This window comes from Nycticebus coucang, chromosome 11 (assembly GCF_027406575.1).
Source record: "Nycticebus coucang isolate mNycCou1 chromosome 11, mNycCou1.pri, whole genome shotgun sequence".
In the NCBI taxonomy this organism is placed as follows: Eukaryota; Metazoa; Chordata; class Mammalia; order Primates; family Lorisidae; genus Nycticebus; species Nycticebus coucang.
Window position 1 is genome coordinate 111,050,233 of NC_069790.1, and position 12,335 is coordinate 111,062,567.

Consider the following 12,335-nt stretch of genomic DNA (forward strand, 5'->3'; position numbering starts at 1 on the left):
TAAAATGGTATAGTCGAGCTTTAGTTTAAAAAACAACACTCCTGCTAGTGGCAGGCAGCCTCTAGAATGGCCTCCAATGATGAGATGGGCCACTTGGTGTTCACATACTTGTATAATACACTTCCCTGAAGGGTGAGCGGAACACAAAGACATTAAGCTAAGAGACTCAAAAGAAATAATGGAATGTTACTTTTGAGATTAGGTTACAAAAGGACTGTGGCTTCCATCTTGCTTTCTCTCTCTTCCTCTTTCACTTTCTCACTCTGATAGAAGCTAGCTGTCACATTGTGAGCTGCCCTGTGGAGAGGTCCACATGGCTAGGAAATGAAGGACACCTGCCAACAGCCAGTGAGGAACTGAGTCCTGCCAACAACTTCTGACCATAGAAAAGAACCCCCCTCCCCACCCAAGGCCAGCTGCAGCCATAGCAGATACCTGACTATTGCCTTGCAAGACAGAACCTGCTCCTGACCTAAGAAAGTAGAAGATCATCAATGTTTGTTGTTCCACACTGCTAAATTTAGGAGTAATTTGTAACACAGCAATAGCTAACTGACTTGTTCTGTTTAGTGTTATTATAAAGGAAGGCCTGAGGCTCAGCATTTATAAAGAAAAATGGTCAGATCGGCTCACAGTTCTGCAGGCTGTACAAGAAGCCTGGCATCAACATCTGCTTCTGGTGAGGGCCTCAGACTGCTTCCATTCATGGTGGAGCATGAAGGGGAGCTGGTGCGTGCAGCTTTTGGCAAGAAGGGAAGCGAGAGAGAGCAAGGGTGGGATGTCCCAGGTTTTTTTTAACAACCAACTAATAAGAGTGAGAACTCACTTACTTCCCCTTCCTGGGAGAGCAGTAATTTATTCATGAGAGATCAGCCGCCATGATTCAAAACACTTCCCATTAGGTCCCCTTCCAATATTGGGGATCAAATTTCAACATGAGGTTTGAAGGAGCCAAACATCCAAACTGTATTAATAACTAATACACTATGAAAAAGATATTTTTTAAATATATGGGGCATTTGTAATTTTTTATTTTTTTTATTTTTTGAGATAGAGCTTCAAGTTGTCACCCTGGGTAGAGTGCTGTGGCATCACAGCCCACAGCAACCTCCAACTCCTGGGCTCATGAGATTCTCCTGCCTCTGCCTCCCAAGTAGCTGGGACTACAGGCACCCGCAACAATGCCAGGCTATTTTTTGGTTGCAGCCATCATTGTTGTTCAGGGAGCCCAGGCTGGATATGAACCTGCCAGCTCAGGTGTATATGGCTGGCACCTTAGCCGCTTGAGCCACAGGCACCGAGCCTGGGGCATCTGTAATTCTATACACTGAATTCATTATCAAGCATAATGTGGACAGGCAAGAACTTCCGTTTGATTAGGCACCAATGAGAATTAAACCTTCTTTGTACAAATTTACATACTTGAAGATTGAAAGGATTTTTGAGCTTCTGGTGCCATATATTTTAAAACCTTATTTTCTCCATTGCTCACATACTCCATTTCTAAACTACTAACTCTTGCCCCACAATTTCATGCCATAACTCAGGGTGAATCAAAACAATGGACAGGAGAACTCCTGGTTTACAGCAGAGTGCTAGAGCTGGCTCATTCCTACTGACGAGGTCTAATTGTTAGCTTTTTAGGAATTTGGGGAGGCACTTGTTAAACATAGCCTTTATTAAAAATCAAATGAAGGGGTGGCACCTGTGGTTCAGTGAGTAGGGTGCCCGCCCCATATACTGAGGGTGGCGGGTTCAAACCCAGCCCCGGCCAAACTGCAACAAAAAATAGCTGGGCATTGTGGCGGGTGCCTGTAGTCCCAGCTACTCTGGAGGCTGAGGCAAGAGAATCATCTAAACCCAAGAGCTGGAGGTTGCTATGAGCTATACTGAGGGTGACATAGTAAGACTCTGTCTCAAAAAAAAATTCTTTTTAATTAAAAATAATCAAATTATATGAACTTAAAATGAAATAAGTAACATTAAAAATGAATAATAAATATTCAAAACTATCATTTCACAATTATTTTGATGTATTTTACTATTACTGTGGTTTTGAGGTCATTTATGTCTATTAAATTCATCTGGTGAAATACATCAAAATGATGTGCTACTCTTCCCAATTTCATATTCTGTGACCATTGACAGCTTGGAATAGGCCAGGGTGGGAGTATTTATACCAGGGAAATTGGCAAACACTACAAATCTCATTAAATACATTTACTAATATACCACTGCCTGGTAGCCATTCCTATTCCTATTCCAGGAAGCCCAGCCATAACATAACTAGGCACAGATTTGACCACAATCTACATAAATATGTCTTACAAAACCCAAATGAAATGAGATGCAACTCGGTTTCCTTCGCTGGGTGACAAAAGTGCCTATGGCCCCTTCTACACGGCTCCGCAGGGGGAATAAGTGTGATGGAGGGACAGTCAAAATGGAAAGAGACAGCAGTTTTAACCAATGGCAGTTAAACTACATTTTGAAATTTTTTTTTTTTTTTTTTTTTTGTAGAGACAGAGTCTCACTTTATGGCCCTCAGTAGAGTGCCATGGCGTCACACAGCTCACAGCAACCTCCAACTCCTGAGTTTAGGCGATTCTCCTGCCTCAGCCTCCCGAGTAGCTGGGACTACAGGCACCCGCCACAACGCCTGGCTATTTTTTTGTTGCAGTTTGGCCGGGGCTGGGTTTGAACCCGCCACCCTTGGTATATGGGGCTGACGCCCTACTCACTGAACCACAGGCGCCACCCCCATTTTGAAATTTTTTTTTAAAAGGAGATTATGTAAACACATTGCTAGGGCCCATCTTAGGGTGCTAGAAGAAACCCCAGCAAGTGAGGGACCCTGAAACCAAAGCTTCCTTAGTTTCCCAGTACCTCTGCCTCTGCTCTGCCCCCAATGGCTGCCACCTGGGGTTCACTCCAGGGTGGGTAGACAGTGAGAGCACTTGCTCTCCACATGACATGCTTCTCTGTGCTCAGTCCCATGGCCTCAATAAACACACAGGGAGGAACTTTGCGTTTTCCCCTCCGATCTTCCTATCAGAAAGGAAGGGTCTTTCTTATTCTTAGGTGCCTCACCCTTCCCATAGACATTAAGCCTCAGTTTTCTGTCCTAGCATCAATGCTAACAACAACAACAACAAACTGCTAGAAAAAATTCCTCCCTGATTTATCAAGAAGGAAAACACAGCAGTAAGTATTTAAAAAACTCATTCAGCTACAGAATTATTCTATAGAAATTCATATAAAATAAAGATCAGGACTAGAACCCAGGTTTGGAAGCTGCAGGGAGGCAGATTTTAGTCTGGTGTGAAAGTATGCTCCAAAAGTAATGTTGCCTTGTATTGAATGAGCTCTTCACCATCTGATGCATTCAAACAACACGGCTGTCAGAGGGACGTCCCCAAGCAGAAGCCAGAACACTAGTCTGAGGATATTTTACTCACCAGATAAAGTTGTGAATCAGATGGTTTTCAAGTCTCTAACCCCACATTCTCTAATTTTTGCACTACTGGGGATGGCGAACACACCGCCAGCTTTAGCATACCTTTTATTTTAACAGCGTAAGAATACATTAGCATTCACAATACGCCACGTACTTCATACATTAGACAGAGTTATTGCTAAGTTATTTTGCTTTAAAATTTTATCTGGAAAAGATCTGACATGATTGAAAGACAAAACAAAAACAAAAATCCACCAAGCTCCCAGATCTGAAATTCAAGAAAAATGTTCCAGATCTCAGCATGAAATGATCCAAAATAGGCAATATAATTTTCACATCTTTTTGGAAAAATACTGAGTCATATTGCCCACCCACATCTTACAAAAATAACAGAAATCCAATGATTCAAGCAAGATACACTTTGTCATTGTCTGAAGCAAACATTTGAGTCATTCCGGAAAATTAGGAGCAAACTCTTGTCAGTGACAAAAGTTTAAATTCCATGGGCCAAGGAAAAATTTGCAGTGAAAAGTTCTTTTCAGACCCAAACTTGCCTTTTCCTTGCACCCTGGGAGAGCTTGGGGTCAAATATCAACCTCTTTCATGAAAACAACAAATACCATGTGTTGACCAGGCTGCACTGAATGGGTGGCGTCATTCCCTGCAGAGCAGGACAAAGTGTCCAGCATTCAGCAAGCAGTGACCAGGCCCCCTTCTCTCTTTCTTCCTACAATCTCGGATTTCCCAACATATTGCCCAGCAGAGTGTCTGATGGCAGTAACTGCCCTGGAGGACAAAACAAACTGTTCCGAGCCTGTCACTCCTGAAAGAAGGGACATTATAGCCTGGCCCCGCCCCCTGCCTTCCACCAGGAACTTGGCCTTGGGTTTGCTCACCCCCAGCTCTCCAGGCCCTTACTACTATGGTTTGCACCTGAAAACTCCACTGTGATGACCGCACACTTAGGGCACCAGTGGGTTCCTGGTTACTGATGGAGGGGCCTTTTGCCTGGCCTCATCCTGCTCACCCTCTGCACATTGAGCAGCGATGGACCCACTCTCCCAGGAAATTCTTCTCGTCTGATGTTGCCACTGATTTCCTCCTAAATATGCCACTAACATCTGTGTAGCCCTTCACGGCACTGCCCTCCCTTTTTCTTGTCTTCTCTGCAGATCCCTCTTTCTTCCCACCCTATCCCTGGTGCTGCCCAAATCCCTCCAAGCTATGCCCAAATCCCCCCAAGCTATGCCTCAGCCCCTCAAATTCCTCTGCCAGCTGTCTGCTGCCTTCTTCATCTTTGCCCCACCACGGCCGCTCTGCTTCCTTAATCCTGCCGCAAGCCCCTCTCTCCTTCCAATCCCATCCTGCAAGCATCACCCTTCTGTCTTTCTTGACTTTTATGCAGGCCTTGCACCACCCCCAAAATCCTCCCCTCCCTCATCCCAGGCAAATGCAGAAGCAATAGTCTTAGCAAAGCCCTAGGAATTCTTTCTCTAAATTCACTTTCGCCATGCATCTCCTGGTTCTTCCTACCACTCGCCTGGATTCTTGCAGTCCCCACCGCAGCATGGCTTCCCAAGTAAGCCTTTTCCTCCTCCAGTTCAGTTTGCAGCATCCTTCCAGATCATCCCCTCACTAAGCATCCTCCCAAATCACCCCCTCATCTGGTCTGCCCTGCTGGTGACACTTCGATGGGTTCCTATCCTCCCCTGAATAAAATGTACTTCCTTACTTGCCTCTCCCCGAGGCCACGGCAGCAGCAACTAAAACATAAATAAATGTAAATAAATGTGGCCCATCTTACATATACTTGGTCAGCAGCACTGGAGACATGATAGAATGCCTGAGAGCCAGAACTTGGATTTCATTTTTGAAGAGTGTGTTTTTGAGCACATTCTCTAAACCTCTCTGGGCCTCTGTTTTCTTATCTGCAAAATGGGCTAAACAATAACATTGTAGAGGAATAGACAATATATATAAGGCAGTTAGAATAATGCTTGATGTATTGTAATTGCTCAATAAATGGCAGCTACCACTATTTTTCAGTCTCCTTTCCACCATTCTCCAGACATGAATCTCTTTTTTTTTTTTTTTTTTTTTTTTTTTTTTTTTTTTTTTTTTTTTTAATTTGGCCGGGGCTGGGTTTGAACCCGCCACCTCCGGCATATGGGACCGGCGCCCTACCCCCTGAGCCACAGGCGCCGCCCCAGACATGAATCTCTTACCCAGCTGCCGGGTTGACCTCCTCAGGTTTTCTCTCCTGTGCTTTGTGTATGTGAGTCTGTCCATGTGAAATGCCCAACCCTCTCCTCATTGCTGTTGGTTGAAATCCCTTAAGGCCAAATTCCGGTGGTACCTTCCCCCATGAAGCCCTCTTTAATGACTTCAGCTGGAAGAGCTGGTGAGTCTTCCTTCTCATTTTACGCCTAGGACTTATGTGACTCTGTCCTACTAGATTGTCTTTGGTCCTCAAAGGCAGAAAACCATAATTAATTGTTCTATTCTTCCATAATCTTTTCATCTCAGACATCCCATTTCTCATCTTTGAAAGTTAAATTTGGGTCATTTTTATAGCTTCCATGTCTATTTATGCTAGTTGTTTTCTCAACCTTCTTGAACATGTGGGATGTATTTATAATAGCCGTTTTAATGTTTTTCTCTTCTGATTTTATCATTTGAGTCATTTCTGAGTCTGTTTCTACCAATTCATTCTTCTCCTCATCATGGATCTTCTTTTTCTGCTTTTATGACTACCTGATAATTTTTGTTTGGATGCTAGACATTGTCGACTTTGTATTATTAGATCCTGGTATTTTGTGTTTCTGCAAATGTTTTTTTCATTTTGCTCTGAGATTGAGTTAAATTACTTAGAAATAGTGTAATCCTTTCCAGGCTTGCTTTTAAGCTTTGTTCAATGGGTTCAGAACAGCTGTTAGTCTGGAGCTAATTTGGTCCCCACACTGAGATAATACCTTTCTGTGACTGCTATTTAGTGGCCTATATTTCTCCTGTGGCTGGTAAGAGCAGAAGCTATTCCCAGCTCTACATAAGCTCTGGTGGTTGATTTTCCTGTTCTTTTCAAGTGATTCTTTCCCTAGCCCCTATTTGTTTCCTCATAGACAAGCACAGACACATGAAGACTCATGGTGAGCATTCTGTCTATGTCTTTCTTTACGTGTGTGTGCACCCGTGTGCACAAGCACGCAAGTGCACACAGGAGGCTTTCTCTTCTTCTTTACTCTGCCTGCAAATTCCAGCCACATTGGCTTCCCCAAATTCTGAAGTCTGCTTCCCCAACTCAAGGACACTACTGGGCGGCTGGGTTCAGCCTCTCTGTACTGCAGAGTGAAGCTCTCTCTAGGGAATAAACTAAGGGAACTGCATGCTGCCCTCAGATGTTTCCACTCTTTCATCTAACATTGTCCTGCTTTGCCTGTCGTACAATGTCAGAAAACAGTTCTTTTCTACATTTTGTCTGGTTTTTGCTTTAGGTGGGAGAGAAAATCTGGTCCCAGCTTCTCTATTATGGCTAGAAGCAGAAGTCTAACTCTATTAATACACCATGCTATGAAAAGGGCTTTGTTCACCTAAATAATCAATAATATTATCAAATAGCATCTTTATTTTCTATTTTAAAATTAATCTATTTATCACAGAGAAGTGTAAAGGAAAAAAACCAGTTCACAGATATGCTCCCACCTTTTGCTGTATAATCTTCCTCTCCTAAATATATTGCTCTTTATGAACACATTTATGAATATATTTATTATTATCTACTTGTTAAACACTTCTGAATGAATACCAGGGAATAGCTATAGAGTCAGAGACACATGCAGGAATTCTCGGAGAAATCTCTTCACACTTAAGTGGGAAAACAATGACTGCTCAGCAGGTAGAGGCAGCTACTTAATAAGCAAGCCCCTTCTCCAGGAGGCTAGTTAAGGAGTTTGGAAAAACAAAGTCCAAATATAGAGCCCAAACCTGATCAGTTTTGGTGGTGTGGTTTGCCCTTACTTGGCAGGCCACAAAACCTCCAGAACAAAAATTACTCCTTGTCTGGGAAAGGAAAATACAGAGTGTGTTGCATGGTTGCATGACAAGCAAGTCTGGTTTGAAATGGCTGATGGAAGGAAGGGAGAACTTAGCTGAGAGGGCTAAGTGCCCAGCCTTGCTGAGGCCATGCTCTACCTTACACAGCAGACAAACGGCATCCTTAGAGGTCCCTGAATTCGTAGGCAAAACGCCTTTCATGCCTCCCGCCCTGTGCCCTGGCCATAGCAGACAGAATATGAATATTGGTTGGAATAGTAACTAGATTATATGAATAATAGAAGGTCTCTGAGATGCCAAGCCTTTTCTGAAAATTTCTGTCTCTCTGTGATGATTTCACCTTAGCAAAGCATTTTGTTAACTCTTTCCACCCCGGATCTGAGGTGTTTGGCACCCCTTGCACAGGGACGGGGCTCCAGTGAATTGGCTCACAGGTACAGAAGTTTCTATCATCCTTTCAGTTTTTAATTGCCTGACCTCCAATCATTGTGTAGGTGATGAAGCTGGTGTCTTGTGACTCCTGCCATTGAGCTCTGACTTCTCAATTGCTTTTAGTCTCTCTCTCTAAGTCGTAGGGGAATGTAGGAAAGAGAAAAAAGTTCAAATGTCTACCAAGCAGAAATAGAAGAAATTTTCCTTTGATAAGAAACCAATAAAAAAAGCTAAAAATATATATAGCAGTAAAATACATGGGGAAGAGAGAAAGAGGGAGAAAGAGAAAGTACCAGATCTTTCCTCTACATTGAACACCAAGGCTGGACATAGCCAAGAAGCCTCACATCAAACAGACTCAGCAGAGCTGAAGCAAGAGCCCCATTGACCATGTCTCCTCTCAGTCCTGGAAAGAGGCAGGATGCTGTGTATTTAAATGCACAGGCTCTGAGTGCTAGAGGGCAGTCTGCATTCCAGCCCCACCACTGAATACCAACTTAGGCAATACCTAATACTGTGGGCAATGACTGTCACCAAAAGATGGGGCTGAGGGCGGCGCCTGTGGCTCAAAGGAGTAGGACACCAGCCTCATATACTGGAGGTGGCAGGTTCAAACCCGGCCCCGGCCAAAAAAAAAGATAGGGCTGAGTTTAACAGCATCTACCTTATGAAGCTATCGTGAGGATTCAATGAGGTAAAAAGTGTTTGGAATGTCTCTGGTACTCAGTAATCAATAATCTCCATAACATTTGTAAATGTTAGCTATTATTTTATTTTCCAGAACTTTCTCTGTGCCTGTCTTTTAATTATTTGATTTTATTTACAAAAAAATATGAGGCTAGAGTTTTAGATTGTTACAAAAAGTTGAAATCATGATGAAACAAATGTTTCTGGGAAAAAGAGAGGGCAACAGAAAAACTTAGGGGGGAAAAGAGAGATATAGATTATACATAAATGCCCTGTAAAAAATTGAAATCACTTTGATGTTTGGAAACACTAAACGTACTATGCATATTAAATATATATAATAACTTGTAGACTGTTTCTTATGGTAAATGTTTAAGTATAGCTTACTTAATCATTAACTATGCAGCTACCCATTGGCTTTACTGTTAACATGTTTTGAGTTCTTGATGTAAGTGGAGCTACAAGTTGTTTAAAGAATCTAAGTTGTCAGGTTTCGCCTACTTGTGAAAATCAGACAAAATCTAAAACCTGAGGGGGAAAGTCAAACAAACGAACAAAAAAGTCATCATGTTCTTTTCATAGCAATGTCCTCTGCTGTGTCAAAAAGATACAGAAAGCCCTGGTTCCCAGAAAAGGAGCTGAGAATAAAACAAACCCAGATTCCACAGAGAACATCTTGTTTTCCACTTGTCTAATCAGTCTTGTTTTATGTGCTGCTTCTAACAGAAATTTCTGCTTTTTTTGTTTCATTTGTATCACCTCAAAGATTTGGGAAGAAAGAAGTTTTGTCCAAATCAAAATTAATTCCCCCTATTTTCTCATGCTACATTATTTCTGGAACAAATATATGTAGTTTATTTGGTCACTCAATATTTATGAAGTACCTCCAGTGTGCCAGGCACCGTGCTTAGGGGCACAAAGACACACTGTCCACTGGTAAGAGACAGCTTTGCAGAGAAGCAAGTGGAGACAGGAACGGCATCCTGTGTTTAGAGAGGTGGGTGGTCAGGGACAGTGCCCACCAAAGGGAGAAGAGGCTAATTACTGGCAGGGTCAGGAGAGCTTTCAGAGGACATTTGAGGTAATTCTTTTACAGATATACTTTCCAAATACATCTTTCTTTTTCATATTCTGTAGGTCCTAGGAACTCTACTTGCAAAAGCCTGACACATTAAGAATAATTTTACAATCTTAAAATTAGCTGTGGCGGCGCCTGTGGCTCAGTCGGTAAGGCGCCGGCCCCATATACCGAGGGTGGGCAGGTTCAAACCCGGCCCCGGCCAAACTGCAACCAAAAAATAGCCGGGCGTTGTGGTGGGCACCTGTAGTCCCAGCTACTCGGGAGGCTGAGGCAAGAGAATCGCGTAAGCCCAGGAGTTGGAGGTTGCTGTGAGCTGTGTGACGCCACGGCACTCTACCGAGGGCCATAAAGTGAGACTCTGTCTCTACAAAAAAAAAAAAAAAACCCAAAAAACTAGCTGATATCATCTGTATTATTCATTATGAAAGAACTGACAGAAATGCTCAGCCTAGCCTGCCCATTTCCTTTCTCGACATTCACTGAATGCCTACCATTTGCCCGAGCAAGTTGAATTATCCTGTTAGAATAAGTTAGGATCATCCTGATTTCCGTAGGGGAGTTCCCTAACTTGGACCTAGGAGTCATTCTTTTTTTGGCGGGGAGGGAGTCATTCAGGACCATGATTCCTACATCAAGAAGTCCTTTGGGAACTTCACATTTAAAGAGCTTCTTTAGTTGTCATAAACTCCCAGAGCAAGTATCTTATCAGGGGATCCTCACCAAAACTCATTACATAGTGTCATTTTTCTTTTTTTTTTTTTTTGGCCGGGGCTGGGTTTGAACCCACCACCTCCGGCATATGGGACCAGCGCCCTACTCCTTGAGCCACAGGCGCCGCCCAACCAGGTCCTCCTTTTTTTTTTTTTTTTAAGATTTCATAATAAACCTTTATTTTGCAACTTACTATAATTTGTTACTACTTTTCTTTTTTTTTTTTTTTTTTTTTTTTTTGTAGAGACAGAGTCTCACTGTACCACCCTCGGTAGAGTGCCGTGGCGTCACACGGCCCACAGCAACCTCCAGCTCCTGGGCTTACGTGATTCTCTTGCCTCAGCCTCCCGAGCAGCTGGGACTACAGGCGCCCGCCACAACGCCCGGCTATTTTTTGTTGCAGTTTGGCTGGGGCTGGGTTTGAACCCGCCACCCTCGGCACATGGGGCCGGCGCCCCACTCACTGAGCCACAGGCGCCGCCCGTTACTACTTTTCATAGATGCTTCTCTCATGTCCTAAAGAGGGGAAGAATTTAAACCTTGATTTAAAAAAAAAATACACATAAGGGGAAGGGGTTATGATTTTAATTATAAATATCGTCCCACTGTGATGTTATTACTATAAACTGCCAAGTTGGTTGTCTTCTGGATGCTCTTTTGGTGGCTATCACAGCTGGTAAGTTTCATCACATTCAAAACAATGCTTCTAATTTATTCATAGATTCTCCGAGGTTCCCGTAGAACCACACCACCTTCTGTTATGGCATTCCTTAGTATCGAGTCTTATCAAGTCTGAGGCTACTTCCCAAGGGGTCGGCTGGTAGACCATGCAGTCAATTCCTGCCTCTAACCTTCTCTGTGCCAACACGCGTCCTACACCCTCACAAGCCACCACATTTCTGGTACTGTAAAGGTGCTTCTCAATAGCCCATTCACGAGTGGACACCGAAACCTCAACCTGACCATTCTGATGCTCAACAAATGCTTCTATATGATGCTGAGTCCTTATAACTCGCAACCTGTGCCAGAACTCACGAGAGGGCCACACTGTTCTCCAACCCCGCTCCTTCCTGGCTACAGCTAAGAGCTCCAGATTCCGGGGGTTCTGGTTGGTAAACTCTGGGCAACAGCTTCATTCCCCTGAGGGTCCACTTCAGGTTTCACTGTCGGCTTGGAACTGATTAAGAGGGCTGCCAACCTATACTCGGGGTTCCTGCAAATCGACAACAACTTGCAGAACTGCGACTGAAGCGCCATCGCTAAGACGATCTCGGACAGAGTCACCTTCTTTTGCTCACAGGCACCTCAGCGGCTACTGGGCGCAGCCATGTTAAATTAAGGAAACAAATTCTCCTCATTTTTTTTAATTTTTATTTATTTCCTTTATTAAATCATAGCTGTGTACATTAATGCAATTATGGGGTACCATGTGCTGATTTTATATACAATTTGAAATACTTTCATTTGGACCACACCTATCGTACATTTTACAAGGGTACATGTTAAATCTACTAAGTGTAAAATATAAATCTTAACAGAATAACTAAGAAAATGAGGTGAAGGCTATGTTAACCAGAGTGTCATTTTTCTTCCAGACAGCCTTCTCTCTTTCTCTCTTCTTGAAGATGGCGTCTACCTGAGTGGCTTTTATGGGGCTGACAAGAGGTCAGGCTTGGAGATTAGTTAGTATAGGGAAAGCTGAGATAAGACATGAGTTAAGGTAGGAAGCCAAGTGCAGGTGGAAGGGCAGTAAGCAGACAGGCTTGGTCTGTCAATGCTGCAGGCCTTTGGAATAGGGTCCCTGGGTCCCAGGAGCAGGGAGCTGGTGCAGAGAAGGTGGAAAAAAGAAGGCGGATCCTTTTCTGGATGTGAAACACCTGAAGACAACACTTTCTTCAGACTTCCAGATATCTGTTC

General features: G+C 43.3%; 1 pseudogene; it reads right to left on the reverse strand.

Moving 5' to 3' along the window:
• Positions 1–11,101: 11,101 nt before the first annotated feature.
• Positions 11,102–11,686, reverse strand: LOC128560303 (39S ribosomal protein L18, mitochondrial-like; annotated as a pseudogene).
• Positions 11,687–12,335: the final 649 nt, after the last annotated feature.